The sequence below is a fragment of the Empidonax traillii genome, unplaced genomic scaffold, assembly GCF_003031625.1.
Source record: "Empidonax traillii isolate 1590-97213 ecotype Southwest subspecies unplaced genomic scaffold, ASM303162v1 scaffold414:size517879, whole genome shotgun sequence".
Classification (NCBI taxonomy): Eukaryota; Metazoa; Chordata; class Aves; order Passeriformes; family Tyrannidae; genus Empidonax; species Empidonax traillii.
In genome coordinates, this window is record NW_020955607.1 from 268,384 (window position 1) to 285,499 (window position 17,116).

General features: G+C 42.5%; 1 protein-coding gene across 4 annotated transcripts in view; it reads right to left on the reverse strand.

Annotated features, from left to right (window-relative positions):
- Positions 1-12,042, reverse strand: part of NCOA2 (nuclear receptor coactivator 2) — a 183,176-nt gene extending 171,134 nt beyond the window's left edge. The window contains exons 1-2 of one of the 4 annotated variants that reach the window (XM_027894019.1): positions 11,822-12,042; positions 2,124-2,199 (exon numbers count right to left, since the gene is read on the reverse strand). The gene's annotated coding sequence lies outside the window, so the exon portion shown is untranslated. Of the gene's footprint in view, positions 1-2,123; positions 2,200-3,655; positions 4,373-11,821 lie in introns of those variants that run through there. The other 3 variants (XM_027894020.1, XM_027894021.1, XM_027894022.1) reach the window with 3 other exon arrangements.
- Between the last annotated feature and the right edge of the window lie 5,074 nt (positions 12,043-17,116).

Genomic DNA, 17,116 nt, shown 5'->3' on the forward strand with positions numbered 1-17,116 from the left:
ATAAGCAGCTATAGCTCTTCTATCTTGCAATGGAGGTGAACATGTATGTCAAACAAATAAGACTGGAAGCCCAGACATTCAAAAAATGAATGGAAGAAATTCCATGGATTCAACAGAACCAAAATTTTAAACTATTTCTTGTCCTTTATTCCTATGCAACCTACTTTTGCTGAACTATCACAGGAACACATGGATAACCACCCACTTTGGAGCAAAGGATATTTTGAGTGGAAAACTACATCTCTACATCATCCTTGCCCTCATCCTAAATCCTTTCATGACACCAATTCTTTACAGTGGTATATTCGACACTCTCATCACCACAGACTTCATATACAAATATTCATGTCCCATTTGCTCTTATTAAAGGTTTTGAACTTCCCAAACACAGCAACTGTGTTTTAGTGAGCATCTTTAAAGTTACCAGATTACTTTCTAGCACTGTAACAACCAAATCTATGGCTTTATCAATTTGGAGTAGAAAGTCACAACACTAAGCAAGAGACAGCCTGGGGTTTTTATTCTCCACATATATTGATTAGGGAAAAAAACCACAATTACATGGAAATTGCTTTTTATTTTTGTAGTTACCTTTTTCAGTCTTTCCATGATGCATGTTTTCTAATGAAAAGTTACAACTGAGACAACTGAAAACAAATATGCTATCAATATGACATCAAAATTTTATGTTCTCTACAGACAATTTTGGTAGTGACATTTTTGTCTTTATTTCACACACGTAACTCATTCTGAGTCCTATTCACTAGGAAAAAATTTTTAAATCTTTGTCTTTCTTTTTTAAAACAATTTGCTTAAATGATTTCAAAAGCAGATTATTATTGAGAAGACCTGCACATACACATTATTATCATTATGCAGTCCAGATAAGTACTGTAAATAAATAATATAGTGTAAGTAATAAGTATAAATAAGTAATAACATCTATGTGGCTAAGCCTTTTCAAATTAATACGTAAATAAACTATTAACTAGTACTATAAGCTTCATTGAACACAATGAACTGAAGCGTTTTATCAGAACTAAAAAGAGAAAAGACAGAAAAATGCACTGGAAAGCTGCTTAACCTATTTTCATTCATTGATGCTAGAAAATTCAGTAAGTTAAGAAAAGCATTGTTAGTTTGCAAAAATTGCTCAATATAATTAACAAAAGAGGAAATGATACTTGATGTGCACGTACATAATTTTACCCATATTTGGTTAGCATTTTATAAACAGTTATCCCCAAACAACTAAAAACCTTTTCAGCAGGCTCATTTCCCACCTCTATATTTAGTGTGCAAGCCTCAAAAATACATATTTCTGACCTTAATAAGTCACTCTATGTGTTAAATGACAACATTTATTCATGAGTACACTGAAAAGGTTCTCACAGAAAATCTCAAATGTGTATTTGTTGTAAAAGATTTATACGAAGCGAGCATATTGATATATCAAACACACCTAAAATAAAACCACAGCATTTATATTCTACTTTCTTTCACTGCACTACCAAACTATTATTAGTCTGCATTTAAACAATCCACGGGGGTCTCTTTTTCTAATTCTCAGCGGTATTATCCCTTCTAGAGAGCAGAGTTAAACAGGCACAGCACTGCCTGATGGAGTCATCAGACAGTAATTCTTGAGCAACAAGCAGTTTAAGTCATCAGTGTCATTATACCAATTTCAACCCTCAATTTAAGTAATTTATTAGTGCACAGAGTTGGATGGAAAAGCTTGTACTATTCCATATCCAACCTTTGCCATAAGACAGACCATAATCAGCACATTTAAAAAACATCAATTCCTTAGTTACAATATCAAATATCAAACAAACCTCACGAGAAAGAATATCACGTCGACCCCTTCAGCCTTTCTTTGCAGAAAGTCCCATTCCTGGTTCTGGCACTAAAGCAAGGACCCTGCCTCCATAACTAGTCTGGGCACTATTTTTCCAAGTTTCTAAAATGTTAGTGTTTTAACTCACTGTACAGGATCATACATTACTTAAAACCAAAGCTTGTTCTGCTGTATCTACACAATCAATCTAACATATCTCACATCAAACTCCCCCATGAAGAAGATTAATCCAATTAAATGCAATAGAATATTGACAACTCACCAAGACTCAGCGATGCAGACAGCACTTTCTAAGGGCTGCGTGTGCAGGGGGCCTCACTACTCAGATCTCAAGCATGCTAGGAAAAAATTTTAGAGAAAAATATCAGTCGTTTTTTTTTGGAGACAGGCATAGGTAAAAAAATATGTTTAGCACAGTGCAGTTCCAAGCATAACACAGCGAGGGAAACCAACTTTGCAGAGCATTATCTGCTTTTCCAGACATAACTACAACCCTCTTCCAGTTGCACAATCACTCCAGGCACACAACTTCCTCTCTACCTGCTGCCTGCTGCAAATTCACAGCGATAGCAACTAAAATGTTTACATTAACTAACACAGTACACAGCCTCTATTTTCACAAAAGAATCTATGAGAACTCTCTGTGAAAGTGGTTGGTTCCTTTTTTTGTTGACTGCTTGGCTGGTTGACTTTATAGCACAGTAGTTTCAAATCTCTAAAAAGGAGAAAGTGATGTTCTTATAAAGTGTCTTTCAACCATTATTACAACTTGTATGTATAGGAGCACATTTTTTCTATCAATCTCCCCTTACAATGATCCTGACCCAAGTGACAAGTATCAGTGATTAGAAAGCTTTTCATTATTATGGAGTCCCATAAATCAGTAAAGAGTCCCACAGAGTAGAGGACATATATTGCACAGAAAAACACGTTTCTTTGGGGAGGAGGAGCATGCCACTGCCCGCAGAAATATTATACCTGCATTTCTGTTTATAGGTCAAACAGTACTTTATGTCAAATGTATGCAGGTAAACTATCAGAGTTTTCTACTTTCTTATTCTAAGAAACAAAAAAAGGCAGAACATAAAGCAAATGAGAACACAAAGAAAATGAAAGATACACTACAAGAGTCATCAACAGGGAAAAAACAAAACAAAACAAAACACACCCTTATGCCTTAAGAGAAATGGAATTTAGAATCAAGTTCATTCCTTCTGTCATTTCTGCCATCTTACAGAAACCTTCTTCAAACCAACGTGCTTTAAGTTCTTTCAGTCATAGACAGGATACCACTACAGTAACAGACTATTCAGGGGCACCATTAACAAAGCACTATTCTTATATAAAATATATTCACAGAAAATATGGCTATGATATCTCTTTAAGAATGCCCAAAACACACACAAGCTCTACAGTTCACAAACATAGGGCTTCAAGTGGGTCCTCGTTAACAGAAAACAATCTTAAGTTTCAGAATAAAATTTTAAGTAAACTACTAGATCTTTTGGTGATTTAGTGGGATTTCCAGTATCTGTTAGACACCTGCAGTTCAGAAACACACCAAAGAGAAGCTACTGTCTCACCAGCAGATGGGGGCTGCAGCTCCAACCCACAGCAGGGAGACCTTTTCCACAGAGGAGCAGTAACTGTCGGTGCAGACAGAAGCATTTCCCACTCATCTCCTGTCTCTCACCTGCTGCACGTCAGTGAATGAGAATGAGAACTCTACTACCATTTTGTTTCTTGATAACAAGTGTGGCTGCTCACTTGTGTTTTCCTACTTTTGGGTCCCACCTCCTGGTCTCTGTGACCTCCAGTACTGCAGCTCAAGGGATCTGTACACAGATAATGTGGCTCCTGACCATGACACTGGTGTCCACAGAGCACCACTGGAAGGGACAAGTTTTGCTGATTTTCATTTGTTCTGCTCATAGACTGTTTACCAGTAATACTGTCTGAAAACAAAGATGGCACTACCTTCAAAATACTAACAAGATCTTTCTTTCCAAATGAAACTCTTGAATTATACAGTAACTAGTGACAAGCTTATGTACCTGAAAAGATGTATTATCTAGTATATTTCAGATATAGTTCTCCAAGTAAACTAGACTGCCAGTGAAGAAAAAAACTGATGAAGATGAATTGATTGACAAATTATCTGTTAGTCCTTTGCCTTCCCTTCTCGAGCCCAATCTGAGCTTGAAACGAAAGCGAGCCAACCAGCATGCTACTATCTGCACCTATGCAAATTCTCACCAGAATCAAGAGGTTCTTGAGAAGCCTCTCAAAATGCAAGAGAAATTACTCTTGCATGAAGACAGCTCTCACAGTGACATAACTCTGCTAATGCTGGTGCACAAAGGCCCATGTAGGTAGGTCTCACACAAAGGCCTACACGAAGAAGAGGTCTCCTCCTCAAACAGTACACAAATTATCAACATTAGCTACAATATAAAAATGGAATATACCACCATTCTCCACACCTGCCATCTTCCAACACCACCATTCAATCCTCCCTCCTACAAAAAAAGAAAACTGTTTCAAGGTCAAAAAAAAAAAAAAAAAAAAAAAAAACTAAACTAAAAGCAATTGATTTGAGCAAAACAACATATTCTCTGACTTCAGAGCACTTTACATCTTTGTTTGCCATTCACGCACACTCCTTTCTTTCCAGTCTCTATTCCAGGTATCTAAGATACATTACCTCCTTGGTCCATAAAAACACACAATGCCAACTCTACAAACTATAGTTTACCTAAGAGTGAAAACTGGCACTTTCAGACATACCTGGAGGAGATCATCTACAGCATGTAAAGCTAAGTGAGCATGAACTAGGTGAGCTTAGTTGAGGCTTTTCTCGTCTACAACCTTCAGGTTTCCTCATTCTTATACTAAGAAGAAAAGAAGGCACAAACGATCTTCACCATTGTGCAGTTAACAGTAACTTCACACAGCACTCAAGCACGAAAATAGTTTGAGGCTTCATTAAAAATTCAGTGTCTGTTTCAAAGTAATGCCTAAAAAAACAGCAAAACAAGCAAAAGTATGTTTGCACTGCAAATGGCAACAAAAACTGGCAAGCAATTAAAAAGAAAAAACCTTTAAACTATATTATTAGAGCTACATTTTATAGCCAGTAAAGCATCAACAAGTTGACTTTTTCCCCCCCCCCCAAGATAATGGCAACAACTTTTCTGGCCATATTTGAAGAAAACAGTGTATTTCTCGCCAAAAGCTTTCATTTGGGAAAAAAATACAAAGATTTAGACAGGAAGATGAGCTTTTCTCCTTGAGAATACAACTGAAAACTGTAAAAATAAATTATTTATTTATTTGTACACACTCAATCTTCCCCTATATGGAATCTGTTTTATAAAATGGATAGAACAGGATGAGGAGATTGTTCATAGCTTCGGAGACCAAGGCATAAATCTGAGTATGGGTAGAAAATGAAATCAGTTGACAATAATCACACATATTTCTGGGAATATATAACTGGTTGGTCAGCAAGTCCCAACAAATTTGAAAGAGTAAGAACTGAAGAGGTGCTTTGTGAACTCAAAGCATGGTGGAAGCAGAATGAAGAAAAGCAACCTCCACTGTAGACTAGGTCATACCTGAACTCTCAGTTGCACAAGTATTAAAACTTAGGACCTCAGGTTTTCTTGAGTTTTGGTTCAGGGTTTGTCTGGGGGTTGTTTTTGTTGCTTGGGTGGGTTTTTTTTAATTTTTAACTTGATTCCATTACACAGGCATAACATGAATTTCAAGTTCATAAAAATATCTAAAATAAAAGTGTCAGTATATACTTTCAAATTTATTCATAGGCAGACTTTCTTCTATCCTCCTAATGTTTTCTTTTTAAATGCAGTTTAGTACCTCCTACATGATCCCCGAAGTACAAATGGGTGAGGAACAAACTACATTGTTTTTAATTGAAGTGATTTTCTTCAAAATCCATGGGCAAGGCTCATTAGAGATCAATACTGACAGCAATGAAAAACTAAATCTATTCGCACACAGATGAATTACAGCATAGGCAGAGTAAGAGTAAAATTCCACAATAATTCTGACCTAACATGTAAAATGTTATTTCACTTTCCATGCCCATTCTTCAATCTCAGAGGCAGCCAATAAAGCAGCCAATTGTGATATGCCCACTATAAATCCTAGCAAAGAGCAACAATATGTCTTACATAGCTCACTAAAAAAGCATCAAAGTAGCAACTCTCAGTCAACAGTATATCAGATCTATGTTCTCACTATGTCCCCTCACAGAGGATCATATGATCCATACTGCATAAGATTTATGGATAAATCAACACATTCAGGAGAGATTTTAATTATTTTGTCACCTATGCTCCCTGCCCTTTCATTATTATTGTAAAGGTGTCCATGTAATGTGGACTATTTTAGCAAAAATACGAGTTTTCCTTCTCAAACTTCAAGTAACATCTTGAAGTTTAAAAACATACAGAAAAAATGCAAATAGGCTTTACTGAGGGCATTGCATCTTAGCTGTAAAATGCAAATGCACGTTATAATGAAGCTTCTGAATATCTAAGTAATGGGTGCACACTCACAGAAAGAGTGAGATTTACAATCAGTTATAACTGCTAAAAGGAGAGCAAAGGCAAAATAATATCTGTCACTAACTGTATTAATGGGAGATTGTTACGGAAGCCATTTAAGGAAATGCAAGACTTGGAATAACATAATGATGCAGCTGCAGAAGTAAAAAAAAAAAAATGTGCGTATTGTTAATATGTTGTGGTATAGCTTCAGACATTTAAATTAATGAACTAATTTCAAACTTCAAAATGCCAAACACCCCACTGACCATACATTTTCCATAGGAATTGTACACATTTTATTTCCATTAAACTCTTAAATAAAATTTCCATTAGTCTTTTACTAGAATAACGTGCAATTTCCATAGAGAAAGATTGAAAAATCATAAACAGTTACAAAACGCAGTGCAGCAAATCCACCACGTTCAAGATCTATTTTTCAAACTATTCATCAACTCAAAATAATTGCATAATATCAGCAAAAGTATTCCAAATGCTCAGGAGAGGAAATGCTGTTCTAGGTAATAGGTAAATGCAGGACTGAATGAAAGAAAATTAATTTCTTTCACTCTTCCATCATGTAAATGGTATTTCTAAATACAACACTGACAAAATGGCTTTGTTTTAAAACCCTATTTAAAAAATTCCCCATTTTTTTCTGTGTTTCTGTGTTTGTTTGGTTTTTTTTTTTCCCTCCTTCTAATTCTGTATCCTAAATTGATTAAACTATACAACCTGTCATTTTTCATGTCAGATTTCTACTTGGTATGTTTTGAAAAGGCTAAGCTACTGAATCATTAAGAATAGGGAGTGTTTCCATAATATATATACTGCTGACAAGCTGGTAAGATTCCTTAGTAGTATGTAACCACTGATGCAATATTACAAATTATTCTAACTACTCAACGTTGCCATTTCACCAATACATATGACTGTTTAAAATGCTAGTCCAACACAGAGCAGGAGTCCTGGCAACCGTATTTATTCCCTGAAATCATAAAATATTATCAAAATATTATCTATAATAAAGATGTGAAATATATGTTATCTAACCTCGATCATCCTTACGGGTAAAAGCCAAAGAATACTTCTTGTAGGTTTAAATTCCCAAGAGAAGAAGAGCTCAGATCCTGTCTGCAAGCACACAATGGAATCACAGCTGACGATGCACATCTTTTTCTGGATGTCTCCATATGCTCAGGAGGGTTCCCCCCCCCCCTCCCCGTTTCTCCCTTTCCGCCTCCCTTACTCCCAGCATTACATTGAAGAATTTGTCATTATCCGCTGCCAGGAGTATGAGAATGTTTTAACAACTAACAAAAATAAAGCAGCGCAGTGAACTTCACCTCATTTAAAAGCAAGGGATCTTGCCAGAGTAGCCGTCTGTAACTAAGTTAACTACCAGCAGAAAATGGGTGGATGAATGGATGCTGTTTTATGCCTTCTAGAAAGTAACTATCCATGTTACTTTGGTAACAGTTTAAAATGCTGTGTCACACAGAAGACTATATACTGTAACAACGCATTTAACCTCTGACCTCCAAAGCCAAATAGACGTAAATGAATATTAAGCATTTTAATGCCTATAAGAATACTGAAGAAATGTGTGGAATTTGTTAAATACTTTATATCTACTTGCATGTGAACTGCATTGTTTAGAGAGGCCAACCACAGAAAACGTACAAAACACAATGTGGCAAGAACAATTTTAGTTCAGTGTTCCCTTTCTCCAATACACACCTATTAGTGTTCATTAGATAAAGAGAGTTACATTTATATTTGAATTTGCTACCACTCTTTAGTGCATCTTTTTCTTTTAAATGAGCTGACAGCATCCTCAAGGCTTAGACCCCATAAGCCTCTGCAATTCTGGTGTCAGGTGTTAGAGAAACTCCAGCTGAGCACAGAAGCCCAGATTTTGCCAATGAGACAGCGACATCAGCAACAAAGGCAAGGAGCAGAAGACAGTAGGCATTGTAGCAGCAGCTGGCTCGCTCACAGACTTTGTTCTTCCTGCTGCAAAACCTGGGCTCCCTACAGATGGGCTAGCTCTTACTGGTTTTTTTAGAGGACGGAGGGAAAAGTTAGGAATGCCAATACTACAGATGCCTTACACAACTCTTTCAAGAGTGCCTTTCAGCCTTCTCATGAGCGAGCTACACCTTAAGTGATTATAAAAAATATGAACATTATTTATAAATAATTTATTTTTACTCCAGAGCTTCAGTTTAATGCAATACACTACACTCTATGCAAATAAAACCCTTCCATTTTTTATTTTTTCCAACAGAAATAACCTTTATTTTCTTTCTCAAATAACACAATTCCAGATTAAAACCTTAAGCTGATTCCAAAAGTATCATTATTGATTGCAATCCAGTATTCCTTCCTGAAATGTCTCAAGTTTTCAAACCTGGCACTGACACCACCAGGACATGCAAGGAGGAATTTACGTGCTTAATAAGAAGTGCCTTCAGATATTGCAGAGATACTGATAAAGCACATCATACAGAGACTCTCCCCCTAGCAAAGACCACAAGCCTGAGAAAATAAAAAGTTGAGAAATCTTCAGGTTTTTTGTGAAACAAAACAGTACAGTGGTTGAAAAGATGAGGTGATTGCAGCACCTTTGTCATGCATTTATTGCATAATGCTCACCAAGATAAGATACAAACATGTTAAACATAACATGATTCTTCAAATTACTGCATGACGTTAAAAAATCAACCTTTCTTCTTAAAGTTGTTCTCAGTATTTCTGAAGGTTGAGTCCATGACAAACTATTTTCTTCAAGACTATAGATGACCAAGGCTGGCTATGAACATTAAGCTTCTCGTAGCATTTGTCAAATTTAGGGATCCACCATTTAGGGGCAATTTATGTCTTTCTTTATCTCATGTGACACAGCAGAGCCAACTTCTATGTCCCATCCCAAAGCAGCTGTATCACAAATGCCAAAAGAAGGGACACAAACGCATGAGTGTCTGTATGTGCTTCTATACACATCTGTATGTGCAAATACTCACAAGCCGTATTTGTGACACCATGGGTGATAACAAACAAATGTTCTAAAAATTATGTAGGAGGCACTGTACCTACACCAATTGTGACAAAACAAACAATTTCCATTCACACTACGCTGCATGTAAGCAAAGATGATCCCTGCTTTGGGGAATAATATTCTTGGTACGACATTAACAGCAATGTACAACACTGCCGTTTCTCACAGAGCATCCAACACATCAGACCAGCAGCTCCCTCCCTCCCTTTGGGCATTGCCAGAGGATTCCCCCATGAGTGGAGCACACCAGGTGGCCCAACAGGGCTGTTGGGTTACAAGGAGCCAGGAAATTAACTGACTGGAGATGTTTTTACAGTTCAGTAGATAAAAATCCAAAGGTATAAAACTCAAATTACTATCTTCAGCCACAATGGCAGAACAACAACAACAAAAATGCTTTAAGTAAGAAGACTGGCAGTTTAAAATACTTACTTATTTACAGTGGCAATAGAGCTCTGCTGTAACTGCCATAGCCAAACACTATGTGCTTAGCTCAAGCTATACTTGAACATTATGGGTTCAGTTCTAAAGCCTATTCACCTGCTTCCTACTACTCTGGGGAAAAGAAAAAAATAAAAATACAAACCCAATTGATTATTATCAAACAAGCAGGCTATTCTCCTTTCACAAGGAGACTCCCCGCTAAATTACAAGTATATTTATACAGTGAACTCCTACATACGTACACTTCAGACAGAGGTATACAGGCTAACTCCAACTAGAATCCAGATATCATTATTTCCCGGTGACTACCAGCATCCAAATCTCCTTGCCTTTTTTTATTCCCCCCCCCCTCCCCTTTTTCTGCCAGGCTCCCGGGCAGGTTTCCCGCAGACAAACTGAATGCCCCTCTCCGGCAAGAGCGCCGTGCGGTCCCTGGGCTGGGGGAAAAGCTCAGGCCCGAGCGGCGGCAAAGGAGCGAGGGGCAGCGAGGCAGGAGAGGGACGCGGCTCCGGTTACACCTCGCCCCGCAGACTCGGAGCCGCGCGGTGCCCGCGGCGGCAGCAGCGCACACACCGCCCCCCGCGGAGGCGGGGAGGGGCCGCGCACCCGCCCTCCAAGGAGGCGCCGGGCATCTCCGCACCCCTCCCCCGCGCACCACGCGTGGGGCCCCACTCGCCGTGGAGCTCGCTCCCCGCCCGCAGTCGCCGCCCGCGGCGGCGAAGCGGCAGTGAGAGGAGCGGCACCCGCCCAAGGACCCCGGCCCCGCGGCCGGCCGGCTGCTCTGCTGCTCTCCCCTCCTCCTGCCGCCGCTCCCCGCCCCGCGCACACACGCAGGCACACGGCACTGCGGCGGCCGGGCCCCCACCCCTCCCCGGGCCGCGGGGAGGCGGCGGTCGGGCGCCCCGGGCTGCGCTCGCTCGCACGCAGCTGCGGCGCCCGCCGCCCGCCCCCGCGGCCCGGCCCGGCCCGGCGCTGCGCGGGGCAAGCAAGGCCGGCACGGCCCCCGCGCACAAAGTTGGAGAAGTTGTCCTTTTCGCCCCCTCCTTCCCCGCGCGTCCCCGGCGGGCGCCGAGCGGCGGCGGGGCGCCCGGCGAAGGGGGGAGGACGCCGGGCACTGCCGATGCCTGACCGGCGCGGGAAGGGGGGCGGCGGGCTCGGCCCCGCCGAGGGGGCGCGGAGCGGCCCGCGCTGCTGCGCACCGAGCCGTTGTCAGCCGGAGAAGGGGAGGTGGCGTGCACCGCCCTGCACCCCAAATCACCCCTTTTGTCATCGGGGAGAGACCCTCGTTCAAGTTTCGCTGCCGCTACGTGCTGGGGATGAAGGGGAACGTCCCGATCAGTTCCCTAAAAACAGCACCCCGCTGCCCCATCCTCCTCCGGCCCAGGCAGGGCAGCCCCTGCCCCCCCGGATCAGCCCTCGCCTCCCCGGCTCCTCGTACTTCTCCCCCCAGCCAGGGGCGCGGAGAGGCGGCACCCGACCTCCGCCTGGCCTGGGAGCAGGAAGACGGTCCCCTCGGCCCGGCAGGGTGGGGTGCTCTATCCCCCCCTTTTCTCTCCCTCGCCGAAACGGGGGACGTCCCGGAGAAGTAACCCCGCGCGCCCACCCCCACCACCGGGCGCGGGAGTGCGAGCACGATGCCCCAGCGAGGGGCGGCCCCGCGGTCCCCTTGGCTCCCCACGGAGGGGCCGCAACCCCCGCCCCGCTCCCCCCGCCACCGGCGCGGGGGAAGCCGCCTCGCCGCGGCCGCGGTGCCGACCGCCAACGCCGCCCCTCCGCGCACCGGCGCGGCCCCAGGCGTCCCCTCGGCGGGGCACGGGGCAGCCGGGGAGGCGCGGGGGCTCGGGCACACCCCCCGCCGCGCCGGGGCCGTGCCGGGGCCGTTACCGGGGTCAGTGCCGTCTCCCGCCGCTGCTGCCGGCGCTGACCTTCGCTTTGTAAGATGAAGCTGAAGCTGGGGCTGCGGCCGCCATGTTCCCGTTTTAATAACTGCCTGCTTGTTTATTTCAATGGAGACCCTCCCACCGCTCGCCCTCCTCCTCCTCCTCCTCCCCTTCTACCCAGAAGAGGGCTGGACGGGGAGGAGGCGGGGGGAGGCACAAGTCACTCCCCCTTGCCCCCGGGCACAGCGGCAGCGGCCGGGCCCCGGGCGGGGGGAGGCTGGGCCGGGCCGGGCCGGGCCGGGCCGGGCCGGGCCGAGCTGAGCCGGGCCGAGCCGGGCCGGGCAGGCGGCACCGCGGCGCAGTCCAGGCGCCGCCGCCGCCTCTCGGCGATGCCGCCCGGCCGAGCGGGGACTGCTCCGCGCCCCGCCCGAGGGACAATGGCAGCCGCCCCGCTCGCTCGCAGCGCTGCGCAGCGCTCCCGGGAGCCTCCTCCTCGGCGCCTGAGCCGGCGAGAAAGGGGAAGGGAAAAACAAAGTCCTTCGCCCTCGCAGGGAGAGACTTTGGTTGTGGCCCTTTGCTGTCCACCCTCGCAGGAGCCCCGCTTCCAGACGGGACCGGAGCAGTCAGCCCTGTTACAGCTTTCCGTGGCCCATATTCACAAAAAACAGGGAGGCTAGGCGGGGGGATACAGTCTTATTTCCTTTCTTTGCCTCCGGGGGAAAAAAAAAAAAAAAAAAAAAAAAAAAAAAAAAAAAAAAGAGAGACACACATGGCTGAAAATTGTGTCAGCTGTATCTCACTCACGGGAGCGAGGGGATGGAGACGCAGGCTTTTCCTAGGTTGGAGGAGTGAATACATGAGTTAAAAATTGTTAAGGGCCGTAGGGCGATTGTTAAACATTGCCCTTTAGTTCAAGAAGCAATCCGCGATGCAGAAATCCTATCTTACAAGAAAAGCTTTACGTTTTCACACGTCAGTAATGGCGAGCTGTACTTTACACACTGCAACAATCCTTATTTTTTATATTTTCTCATACGGATGTGCAGCCCCAAATTATTCCATAGCTATCCACAGATACATTGTTCCTGGTGGTATGGCTAACTCTGCTTGCAATTAGGCTTGTCCAATACTTTTTTGATCATTACCCTTGTTTTCCAATTTGTTACACTTCGCCCTACTGTGCTGCATACAATTTCCCACACTTGTGTCTGACTCAATTTTTTTTAAGGCTTTTTTTTTTTTTTTTCCCCACTGGGCAAAAATAGTTCAATTGTTTCTCCAAACAAATTAAAGGAAAACTCTTTCCCACTCTTCTCCCCCAAGTTAAAGAAAAAAGTCTTTGCAACCAAGTAACTGAACACTTGCAATATTTTCATCTTCTGGAGCAAGAACTCAGGGATGGGAGGGATGCCCATCAGAAATCCGTTGACTTTTGTCCCATCAGGAGTGGGAATGGAGGAATTGTTGTTTGTATATGCTCAATTAGAGCTCTGATGTGAAAGTAACCAGAGATCCAACCCACATTAAATGCCGCTCTTTTAAGGGAAGTACTTTTGGCGTCATTTCAGAAGACAAGGGTCAAGCGTTGGGCAGCAGCAGCTGGAGAGGACAACCTTTCTGAATGTCCCTCTCCATCAGCTGTGTTTGACAGAGAAATTATGTAGTCTTCAGGAAGCTCTTCCACCCTGCCACAGACATGCAAAAAGAGATTGAAGGTTAATTTCATCTGGAGAGCAGAGAAATCAGAATACAGCAATTAAGCATAGCTTATGTGTGAAAAAAAGAAACCAAGCAAAACTGGGGTAAAGAGTCCTGTACAGACAGAGTTTTCCCTTGACCCCATTTGTTATATCTGTGCAAATCTCTGTAGCAAATAAGCTAACAGTTATACAGGCAATAGTCTCATTTACTTCACAGTTGTGATTCATTCGTTCTCCCATGCTAAGTGAAGCAGTGGTCCACTGGGGGGGGAAGGAGGGAATAAAAAAAGTATGTATTTAATTTTATGACCATAAGCAGTCCAATTTAAAATTGCACACGTAATTTTTACCCCAGTATTTCTTATTTATGAAAGCTTGATTTTTTTTTTTCCTAATTTCACTCTTCCTTTAGCATAACCAAAAGTCTTTATTAAAACTAGTACCTAAATCCACTGGGAAAAGCAAGGAAGACCTTTTAACTTGCTGCAGTATGAACATAAAAGATAGCCTAAGTAACATAAAGTTTATGGTCTCAACACTGACAAAAAACCCTGGGTCCAGTGTAGCTGAGTGTCCTATCCAAACTGGTGATAGCGGGGATTTAATTACATATACGCTCAAATCCACTGAAATTTGTTAGAATCTTCTAACTCGAAAGCAAATACATTTTGTCATCTAAGGCCCAAACCCAAAAGCCTGGTTACAAGTATCACTGTATGCAAAGACCAGTAATTATGTTATTCATAACTGCTTTTCTTTGAAAGGAAGGCACCATATTTCATATGGGAAATAGATTTGATAAACACTCTTCAGTGAAGATTTTATTCAGTATTACAGCTCTTCTCTGAACCTTCTCCAGTATCACCATTGCTGCATTGTGATGACTAGAGCTGGGCTTAGTTTTTGCACAAAAGCTTCATCCATTCTAAACAAGAGTAATACAAGCTTCCTGTCATCCTCTTGTGTTCGCCTTCCTCCCATTTATTCTTCTGCTGGCTATTTTGTTCACAACATCATTTTATGCATTCACTTGGTTCTTCACTGTGATCTGCAAACCTTTCCTGATGTGAAATGTAGCAGCAGGAGAAGTTTTTAGTTATTTTAGTTTTCAGAGAAGTTTGGTTAAATATCCTCTCATAACTTTCACCTCCTTTAAATTAACATGAAAAAAAAATCAGAATCTGACTGCAACCATGATTTCCTGATCATTATAGCCATGTATTGTCAATGTTCTTTTTTCTTACTTACTTTTTCTATGTACCTTATTTCTTTAAAAATTGGTACACAGGGTGAGTAAAACTAGTTGTTTTACTCACTGCATTTGCAGGTGTGTTTCTAACTGGTTTTCAAATAAGAAAAGTTATTCTTCCGTAAGGTGAAAGGTTATGAATAAGCTGTTGGGTGCTTATGAACTTGGTGGGCCATTCAGGTATAGCTGTTGTCTCATAAAGCTCTATCTGCAGCTTTAATGCTTAAGGAGGAATGGTTTATGTGCACCTGCTGACACCAGGGCTATATGTAATGCAGCTGTTGGAGCACAAAGCCTTTTTCATGAGCAGCTGCATTTACCCTGTAGAATCACTCTGCCCACCTTTATGGGGAATTGACTCCCCACTTACTCATTAAATCCACTTTCCAAGTGGATTTAAATATGGTCTTTATGAAACCAATAAGATTTTTGTTGACACAGTATATACCTAACTCAAACCCACAAAGAAAACAAAATGAAATTTAAACTCATGTAAAACTTCCCCATCATCTTCATCTTCTTCAGGATTCAGGGGACCCATTAAGGTTGAAGCTTCAGCTCCAAGTAGGGCCAATTTTGAAGTTGTGCCAGGTTTTCCAGTGTCATACTCAGCTGAGTTTTTACTGTCTCCACAGCCTCTTTGAACAGCCCACTCCACTAATGTGAAGTTTTAACTAATATGTGAATTTTTCTTTTCCCCTGCTATCTAATTGGTCTGTTCCAACTTGTGCATGTTGCCTCTCACAATGAAAAGGTCACTATGGACCTCAAAAAATGCTCGATCTTTTCTATGTCTGCCCATTAGGTAGTAGAAGAGAACATTTAAATTTACACCAGCCTTCTCTTCTTCAGACTAATAGCCTGACCTTATCAGCCTCTTCTTGTATATCATGTGCTCCAGCACCCTCACAGTCATGACAGCCCTCCCCTGGATTTTCTTTTTTATGTCTGTGTTTTTTACATACTGGGTAGCTCAAAACTGCACTCAGTAATCCAGATGGAATCTCACAAGTACTCCATGGATGAGAATAAACAAGTTTATTAACCTACTGTCTATTCTTTTGCTACTGTGGCCCAGAATACTGTTGACCGTCTTTGTTGCAAGGTCACTGCTGACTTACTTGTTGCTCACCAGGATTCCCAAATTTCTTTTTGAAAATCCTTTACCATCCTCTTGGCCTTTGGCTCCTAAAGCAATGGCTATACTGTCCCAGATACAGGATGCTGCACCACCGTTCACTGGACTTCATGGAGTTTCTGCCAGCCCATTTCTCCAGTCTGCTGAGGTCCCTCTAGTGTATTGGCCACTATTTCCCAATCTGCTGTCATCTGCACTTCCTCTCTTCACTGAGGTCACTGACTGTTACACACTAACAATACCAGTATCCACCCTTGAAGTATACTGACCACCAGTTGGACCTGCTACTGCTGATCACAACCCTTTAGCCTACGGTACAGTCAATGCTCCACCTAACTTACCTTCTACTTAACCTAGCTCGTACCTCTCCAGTGTGGTTAAAGGAGGTCTGTGGGTGATTCTGTCTAAAGCTTTGCTGGAGTCAAAGTAAATGACATCAGCTGCTCTCCCCTTCTCCACAGATTCAGTTATCTCATTGTAAAAAGCAGTCACATCGGTCTGGCAGAATCTGCCCTTTGTAAACCATTACTGCCTGCCCCCAGACACCTTCTTGTCTTTCAAGCACCTGGACATGGTGTGCAGGAGGATTTACTACTTAATCCTCCCACAGACTGAGGTCAGGCTGGCTGGCCTGTAGTTCCTTGGATCTCCCTCGCTGAAGATGGACATGACATTTGTCTTTTTCCAGCTTTCTCCACTCACCACCACCTTTATAAACTACACATACCCCTGACATGATATGCACACCCTGTCATTACTACAAGTACTGTGCCCCTCTGATCTCCCTTCACATCTCCAAATATCTCTGATTATCCTCCTTCCATTAGCTCTTTACCACAATCTGCCCTTTCAGAATAACACACTGACTTACATGATGTTGTGTTCTTTTAAAGTACCTAGAATCTGGCTCAGCTTCTTCAATCACTTTGGCTGTATCGTCATTTGATACAGTGGACTCATTAAGAGCTTGCAGTGAAGAGCATGTCCTAGCTGTATAGTGCTTATGTACTAAAACTAAAATTAAGATTGTTTTCCTAGAAACTCTTCAGGCATAATATTTTTTTCACCTCAGATAACAAACCTGTAAATAAAAAAAAATGGTTAATCAAACACCTTGTTGTATGTTTCTGCCTTATTAATTCAATAGTCTGCTTCACAATAATTTTTTTAAAATCAAGTAATTTTGAAAAGCTCTATACTGCTTAAACACAA